This window comes from Erpetoichthys calabaricus, chromosome 2 (assembly GCF_900747795.2).
Source record: "Erpetoichthys calabaricus chromosome 2, fErpCal1.3, whole genome shotgun sequence".
Lineage (NCBI taxonomy): Eukaryota > Metazoa > Chordata > Cladistia > Polypteriformes > Polypteridae > Erpetoichthys > Erpetoichthys calabaricus.
Window position 1 is genome coordinate 310557869 of NC_041395.2, and position 9139 is coordinate 310567007.

Below are 9139 nucleotides of genomic sequence, written 5' to 3' on the forward strand. Positions count from 1 at the left end.
TTGCCGCCAAAGAGGCTTATACAAAGTATGAATTAAATGTCTGACTATTTATATGAATGACAAATTATTATTATGGATTAGGAGTTTGACAGGTAGGAAGCAGCATGTGAGAGTGGGCCCTAATACTGTATGTCGAATCCAGTGTCAATTAGCATTCCCCACCTAAGGCTGCGTCCTTTTACCCTTTCGGTTTTCAATTTATAAAAATGACTGTGGATCCATGAACAAATCTGTAAAAATCCTAAAGTTTGCAGATGACACAACCATAGCGGGTCTCATTTCTAATAATGACATGTTTTCCTATGAAAGAGAGGTGGGCCATCTTGTAGAATGGTGTTCTTGTAACAACTTGGAACTCAATGCTATTAAGACAGTAGAAATTAAGATTGATTTCTGCCTTCAAGTCACTAACTGTCCGCCTCTGCAAATTAACGGCCAGACTGTGTCTGTGGTTCAGTCGTTTAAATTCCTGGGGACTGCTTTCACTAATACATTAAAATGGGACAAGCACATCAACTTCAACATCAAGAAAGCCAGGCAGATTGTTCTTTCTTCACCAGCCTGAGAAGCTTGGCATATCAAGGCATATATTATTAAATTTTTACTCAGCCATCATTAAGAGTATTGTGACCTCCTCCATTACTGTTTGGTTTCCTTCTGCCTCCTTTCTTTCTAACTCTTGGTTGCAGCAGGTGATTTGTTCAGCTGAGAAAATCATTGGCTATTGTCTCCCAACATTAAAAGATCTGTTCATCTTCAGAGTGAGTAAGAGAGCAGGAAAGATTGCAGCTGCCTCCACCCAACCCAGCATCCATCCTTTCATTAAATTGCCATCACAGAGGAGGTAAAGGTCTAATGCGACCTGAACTACACACATGGCCGTTTTGGCTCAGGCACAGGAAGCAGAGGGTGATGGTGCGAGGAACCTCATCAGAATTGGCCAATGTTAAGAGTGGTGTTCCACAGGTGTTAGTGCTAGGGGCCGCTGCTATTTTATATATATATATATATATATATATATATATATATATATATACACACCTGTATATATAAATGATTTAGATAGGAATAAGTAACAAGCTGGTTAAGGTTGCAGATGACACCAAGATAGGTGGATTAGCAGATAATTTGGAATCCATTATATCATTACAGAAGGACTTGGATAACATACAGGCTTGGGCAGATATGTGGCAGATGAAATTTAATGTCAGTAAATGTAAAGTATTACACGTAGGAAGTAAAAATGTTAGGTTTGAATACACAATGGGCAGTTGGAAAATCGAGAGTACACCTTATGAGAAGGATTTAGGAGTCACAGTGGACTCTAAGCTATCGACTTCCCGACAGTGTTCAGAAGCCATTAAGAAGGCAAACAGAATGTTAGGTTATATAGCGCGATGTGTGGAGTACAAGTTCAAGGAGATTCTGCTCCATCTTTATAATGCACTGGTGAGGCCTCATCTGGAGTACTGTGTGTAGTTTTGGTCTCCAAGCTACAAAAAGGACATAGCAGCACTAGAAAAGGTCCAGAGAAAGAGTGACTAGGCTGATTCCAAGGCTACAGGGGATGAATTATGAGGAAAGATGAAAAGAGCTGAACCTTTACAGTTTAAGCAGAAGAAGATTAAGAGGAGACATGACTGAAGTGTTTAAAATTATGAAGGGAATTAGTCCAGTGGATTGAGATTGTTATTTTAAAATTAGTTCATCAAGAACACAGGGACACAGTTACAAACTTGTTTCAGGGTAAATTTCGCACAAACATTAGGAAGTTTTTGTTTACACAAAAAACGATAGACACTTGGAATAAGCTACCAAGTTAGGTAGAGTGTTAGGTTAGGTTATGTTAGGTAGAGTGCCCAGAGGGGACTGGGCGGTCTCGTGGCCTGGAACCCCTACAGATTTTATTTTTTTCTCCAGCCTTCTGGAGTTTTTTTTTGTTTTTTCTGTCCACCCTGGCCATCGGACCTTACTCCTTTCTATGTTAACTAATGTTGTCTTATTTTAATTTCTTATTTTGTCTTTTATTTTTCTTTTCTTCATTATGTAAAGCACTTTGAGCTACTTTTTGTATGAAAATGTATTACATAAATAAATGTTGTTGTTGTTGTAGTGTGGTAGACAGTAAGACTTTACGGACTTTCAAAACTCGACTTGACTTTATTTTGGAAGAAATAAGTGGATAGGACTGGTAAGCTTTGTTGGGCTGAATGGCCTGTTCTCGTCTAGAGTGTTCTTAACGCATGGGCACGTTGGGGCAGTTGCCTGAGGGCCCCATGCTACATTATGTATGTTGCGACTTGATGAGTGGCTGTGTAGGTATGGGCCCCAGTGCACTGCTTTGCCCGGGGGCTCATAATGCTGTTAAGACAACCCTGACTACACACCACCTCTGCAGCTTCTTTCCTCAAATTATTCAGATCCTAAATAAACTTACATAGGGTTACTCCAAACTGTTTTTTTTTTTTTTTTTGCAACATATAACTGGTAACAGTGCTGTTTGTCTATTTGTAAATACTTTATACTTGCTCAACTTGTACTACTTGATATCAATGTTGTGATGTATAGGTTTTTTATTTATTTGATTTAACTATTGAAGTTTGTTATTGTTTTGTTCAAGAAACTGTTTTATTTGTATAGTGGTTTGCACAGTGTCAGGTTAAGGGTGGATTGAAATTGTGTTGTCTTGGGTTGGTAATGTCTTGTATCCCATGTTTTGCACCCAACCAAAATCAATTATGGTATGTTTCACATGCTAGCAATACAATTATTTCGAAAAAATAATTTAATATAGTGAAAAGTCAAGCAAAATGACACCTTTTATTGGCTAACTAAAAAGATTACAATATGCAAGCTTTCGAGGCAACTCAGGCCCCTTCTTCTGGAAAGATGTAATAGGGTTAGGGTTAGGATTAGGGTTATTTAATGATTTTTAATAAATATTTTCACTTTAACATTATGGGTAATTGAGTGTAGACTGATGAGCAAAAATGGCAAATGTAACCATTTAAAATTAAATCTACAATAAATAACACAATAAAGTGTGCAGAAAGTGAAGATGTCTCTGAATATTCTTAATCCACTGTTGTATGCACCCTTTATAAGCTTTAAGTGGAAATGAAGCCAAAGTCAAATGGGTAAAAGGGCAGCAGCATCTCAATATTAAAGGCAAGGTAAAAGGTCACATTAAAATGACAATTTGTAGCATTAAGTGCACCCACCCTCAGCTTCTATCATGTTCTCCAACTAAGTTTTTCTTGGTCCATCCCCTTTCAACATTTTAACGTTTCATTCACTTTCCATCTTGTATGTACAAAAACTCAGAATAAATGTAATGTACTGTAAATACCTATTAAATATACAACCCCACTGTCCTTCAATTGTGCCAGCATACTCTGATCAAAATATACATGAGAATCTTGTCTTATCTACCCTTTGTATGTACTTTAAACAGAACAAGTATATTACTACCCACCACCACCACTTGTTAGACAGGCTATGGCAAGAAGGAATGCATAAAGAACAAGAAATTACTTATTAGTTACTAGTTAACTTTAACTATAAAAAACATCACATGTGTTTCACTTAAGAGAAATCATACATTTTCGGGACCAAGTAAAGGCTCAAAAATTATTACTGGAACTGTATTAAGAAATGTACTCTTTGAAGCAACACTCCGTCTAATCACAGCTCTATACTTGTGGTTTGCCCCAGGTTTATGTCATACTGAAGCTATGGTCCAAGTACAATTTCCAATACAGGGGTTTTCACAAAGACTTAATTTGCTTCACCTTCAGTCAATCATTATTTTTTGTTTAGCATAAACAATAGACTTACAAAATTCATGCCATTTAAGGTATTGCAAAGTGCACAATTCAAATGTAGGCACACTAAATGTAGTATTGTTGTTAGTCCCTACACTAACTCGAACAACAAAAAGGTTCCTTATTTTAGCACCTCTACCACTGCAGATATCCAGAAGGACAGCAAAAGGGAAGTCTATGTTTCACAAGATGCTTTGTACAATGGTGTGTCTGCTGAACATCAGATCTGGAGAAGTTCAGATTTCAATGGGAAACTCACAGCTTGGGAGCAACAGTCAAGAAGTGTCATTCAATTTTAGCATGTCTAATAGGCCAACAGACAAGCACAGAAATGCTGAGGCAGAACTTGCTAGAACATTAGAACAAATTTAATGAGTAAAGGTCATTCTGCCCGACAAAGCACATCAATCCTACCCAGCTAATTTCTACACAAAAAAAACCATAAAAACATGATTTTGAGTTTTGAAGGTCCCTAAAATCTTACTCTTCACCACACTACTTGGTAATTTATTCCATGTGCCTATAGTTCTCTGTGTGAAAAAAATGTTTTAAAGTTTGAATGAAATTAACACTTAACAAGTTTCAATCTATGTCTTGTTCTTGTTGAAGAGTTCATTTTAAAATGACAGCCTGGATCCATCGCACTAATTGCAGAATACCTGGATGACACCTCTACCCAAGGAGACTTACAAGATTTATTTGGTGCACAGGTAGGTTAAGTCACTTGTCAGGGTCTCACCATGAGTTTGGAGATGGGAGCTGAACCAATGCCGTAGCCACCACTCCACAGTGCTCAGTTCACTCTGTTGTTGTCTAGACCTACTCTGGAAGCTAAGAGCAACAATAGTTTCCTGTAGCACTGAATAAAGAAAGATACAGAAAACTTGGACAAACAGCGACATAACTGAAAACAGGCGAGGGTCAGTAATTGCACAACAATAACACTGAAGGGTCAAAAACCAAGCTTGGAGAAGTACAAAGCAGAAACTTAGGACAAAGCTAGTTCAAGAAACAAAGCAAGCCATTAAAACACAATGAAGCTGTGAAGGAAAGAAACAACAAAATCCTAAGATAAAGGAAAATACATTCCTGACTAAGCATCAGGTAGTGACCAAAGTCTGTCTTATATATTCTATCTCTGAGATGTAAGTGGCCACACACTGTTAAGCAACAGGGGAAATTGCCACCATAAGCAGTAAGATCAATTTTAGATTCATAAGTAGTTAATCTCTAGATTTTGTATAAACATGTGCATTTCAGTACGATTCTGGGAGTTTTAGGGTTGAGAATGTGACATGCACACTTTGCTGTAGGTTATATTTATTCATGTTTAAATACAACTTTTTACATTTTTTTCATTCATTACTAATAATGTGAATGTCACTTTGTTTAATTTGTTGTTTCCTTTTATTTAACAAGTACATTGTCCCAGTCTACTTTATTAAGGTATTACTGGACTGTGTCTCATAATAGAGGGGAAAAAAAAAAAATCATACGCATGACAGAGGAGACTGGCACTCAAGTGAAAAACCACGCTCAGCAAGACTCAGCTGTGAAAAGTACCTGTTAGAAGAAGGGAACATTGGATTCCTAGCAGGTGAAAGAGTGCAACAGGAGTAAAATCTTCAATGGAGATGGATGTTGAGTCTACATTGAATGAGAGAACAGGAGGAAAAAATGGCATCACCTCACCAGGAAAGTGGCTGCCTACCTGTGCAGTATGTTGTACTCTTTTGAAGTGGGTGGGGCACTTTTTTCACTTTCCTCTTTCTCTGCTTGTTGAATATGTTAGAATTGTGGGCACCTCCCAGGGACATAGCATTGACGTCAAAGAACACATCACAATGAGGCAGAGGTATGTATGATAAGAGTTCAAAAGAGGACAATGTTCCTGCATAATGCTGTCATGCCAAATAGGCGGCAGCACAAGGAGGGCAGCTGGTAAACAAAACTGGTACAAAGGAAGAGATCCATTTTGGTTTTAAATCATGTATTACTGTGAAGGTTTAAATCAAATGGATGATGAGGACAGTCAGTCTTATCATTGTATTTGTAAGAATTCCTTTCTAAGGTTTATGCTGGGATAAAAAAAGCCCTTTTTGGTAACTGTTGCCATTGTAAATCTGGAATTAAAGTACATACTCCACCCAAAAATTATGTTTTATGTTATATTCCCACGTAGTACGTAGTGAAAAGAAAGAAAAAAATTTAGTCTCATGAAGAGAAACGGTTACTGTATAGTTGCCAAAGAGAGGAGTTAGGCTCATTTTTAAGGTGTACACAGCAAAAGACTATTAACAAATGGGCTGAGGTACTCTGTTAGGTTCGATTAAAACATCTTCAGCTTTCTCTCTCCCTTAATGAATAAAAAGAGTGACATAAAGTAGAATTTATGAGAAGTGTAAGTGCTCAGTGGTAATTGAACCATGAAATAGGATGGCCTCTTGTTAATAACATTCAAATTCACATGTGTATGTAGGCCAGGCACAGACTGTAAATAGTATTTTGGTTGCATATGATAACAGTTTAAAAAAAAGCAAACAGTGATGACAAACATGGCTCAAAATAAACAAAACCTGCTCAAGATGTACATCTGGCCAGAGCCAGCTCAAAAAGTTCAATTACTGACTCTGGACGAACTGGGGATAGGGATAGAGTAGAGGTATAGGAGTGTCTTCACTGGCTCATTTACTCCTGTAACTGAGTAATATATACACAATAAACATTCTTACACAGAATAATTAAGGGCACTGTCACCCTTTTTAGCTCTCTATTATATCTGTTATAATATATTAAATATATATTTTTTATATATATCTATTATCTATTATATCTATTATATCTATTATATATAAAAAATCTTGGGATGAGACGTGACTTTCTCAGAGAGACACTTTCACATCCCGTGAGATGAGACTTTGTGCCAAGAGATTTAACCACGCCCGGGGCCAGAAATAAAAGACAAAGAGTAGATGACAAAGTAGAATGTCTTAAGAAGTCAAAAACATTGGCGCGATACACATGCAGAGCAGGTTAGAATTAATGGAAGTATGAAAATTTGAAAGTCTCAAAAAATGATAGCAAAGTTCGCTTTAGCGCAAACGGAAATTATTACTCGGTGAAATAACGGAACAGCGAAAAGAGACTGAATATATTGTTCGGATTTAAACTTTAAGTCGGAGACTTGTAGATCGTCTAATTCGTGTTGCCATCAGGGAAAAGTAGTGTTTCTTCCTAATGAAGAGGCATATCCGTGAGAATTAAAAGATCTGTTGTTTGGTGAAAGTGAAATCCACATACTCGGTCACGCTTGGGTCACAGAGTTGCACACATACCCAGGAGATTTTAGAGACAGAAACGTTATTCAGACATTTCAAACAAACACAAGTCTCTTTCAGGAGTTAATTGAGCTCGTAGCACAGCAGCAGCAATAAGCCAGCAGCTGATCGAGGAAAGAAGAGGTGAATAAAAACAACAAAAAAACAAAAAACAAAAACTTTGTTTCCTATTGTATCACCGTTTAAGAGGGGGTTTCAGAGTAGCGACCACATCTCCTTGGGGTGCGTTCAGCCCCCCTTCTTCACAACATAAGCGGCAGAGATGTCAAGTGGCTGGCACATAGTGCAGGCCGGGGGGTTGGTTGGCAAGCGAAGCAAGCAGGGGGCAAAGCCCCCTAGTATAAATGAAGAACATGAAATTCCAATAAACTGTATCCAACCTGTTTATCTGACATTATTATTGTTGTTATTGTTCCATAGTTTATCCCAGGCAGAGATGATAATATATAATTTTTACAGCTGAAGTGCAGGTTCCAACAGCATGTCAAAGACTGGAGCAACACCTTTGTTGCTTTAATGGCCAACTGCCTTTCCAGTATGCCACGCAGACAAAACATTGATATCTCACATCTGGGCCTCTCTAAAGCACGTTAAACATTTCTGTTACTGGAGAGGCATGTAAATGTGCTGCTGACTCGTGGCTGCTTAGACCTTAGTTTGATTCTACACTGGCTGAAGTTTGTATGCGCTGCACTGGCTTTTGTGAGTTTCTACAATGAACTCTACTGACTCTACTGAAGATGGGCTGTTTAGCTGATCACGGCCAAGTAGTCTGTAACTTGTGACATGGTGTCCAGTCCCGGCTTAATTTCTGCCTAAAGCTGGTTGATTTTGCTGATTTAATGGAAATGCATTCTTTTCAGACAATAAGTTAATGAATGTGGTGTGATCGCCTTCTTGCATCTAAAAACAATTCCAGATACTTGAAACGTGTAGTTGAAATGGGAGATGTCATGGAAATTTAAACGGTCGGCAACTTTACTTTGCCATTGCCTGAGAGTAATGTTTAATCAAAGCCTAGTGAAAATACAAGAATTCAGAACTGAAACCTACTTTAAACGCACAATGGTTCTCTCCCTATTGATTTCTTACCTACTTAATCCAATTTGGGATGGACAGGGGCCAGAGCCTATTATATACCAACACTGGGAGCAAAATAATAAACAAATGTGCCCGTCCATCAGTGGGTCAACTTGCGCTCACACCCACAATCCTTTAAGCAGAGTAACCTAGCGATGAAAAACCTGAGCAGACACGGGGAGCGCGTGCAGACTCCACACAGACGAGGGCCATGCGAGCACACTGAATCCAGGACGTCGGGATTCACATTGATTTAGTAGGCTAACGCATATCCGAAGGAGTTACATCACTTTAGAAACACAATCGGTTTCATTCCTTTTGTTTTCTAAATGGAACACGGAGCAGGTGAAGTGACTTGCTCATGGTCACACGGTATCAGTAGAAGGATCGCAACCCCCAATCTCAGTTTGAAGTTCAACACCTTAACCACTACGCCACACTATCTGGTTTATTACTAACAGCTGCCACTCTTCCTTTACTTCACCATTTAAATACCGTTTGACTCATCTTTTTCCAAGTACACAAAACACTTAAGGCTTTGCAGAGATTTGCCATTTTATATTTATATCATCACCTTACCTGTGCCTCCCAAACTTAAAAAAAACAGCTTCGGTGACAAATCACACAAGTTAAAATAAACAGAAAAGCAGCAGAGATCTTAGTTTTCTCACTAGAAGTAAATAAAAAGCGTTTGGCTCTTTCATAACAGGAGTGGCCGTTGTCAAACCCGAATAGCCACATGCGTACTTCTTGTCAACAATCTCCAAATAAACGTGAGCGTTAAAAAGTATTAACTTCCGGGGCACGCTGCCCACTGGACCGTAAAACAAGTGCTGGTTTACTCCTGTTATCGACTTCGACACAATATGCAGCTGTAGCAGTAGCTTCTATGCTTAT

General features: G+C 38.3%; 2 protein-coding genes across 2 annotated transcripts in view; one reads left to right on the top strand and one right to left on the bottom strand.

Annotated features, from left to right (window-relative positions):
* poll (polymerase (DNA directed), lambda) overlaps window positions 1-9026 on the bottom strand; it is a 46968-nt gene extending 37942 nt beyond the window's left edge. Inside the window, exon 1 of the mRNA XM_028795903.2 lies at window positions 8822-9026. The gene's annotated coding sequence lies outside the window, so the exon portion shown is untranslated. The remainder of the gene's footprint in view (window positions 1-8821) is intronic.
* The window catches only part of LOC114647247 (cytosolic purine 5'-nucleotidase), a 1192165-nt gene that overhangs the window by 863647 nt on the left and 319379 nt on the right, over window positions 1-9139 (top strand). The gene's annotated exons all lie outside the window — the stretch shown is intronic.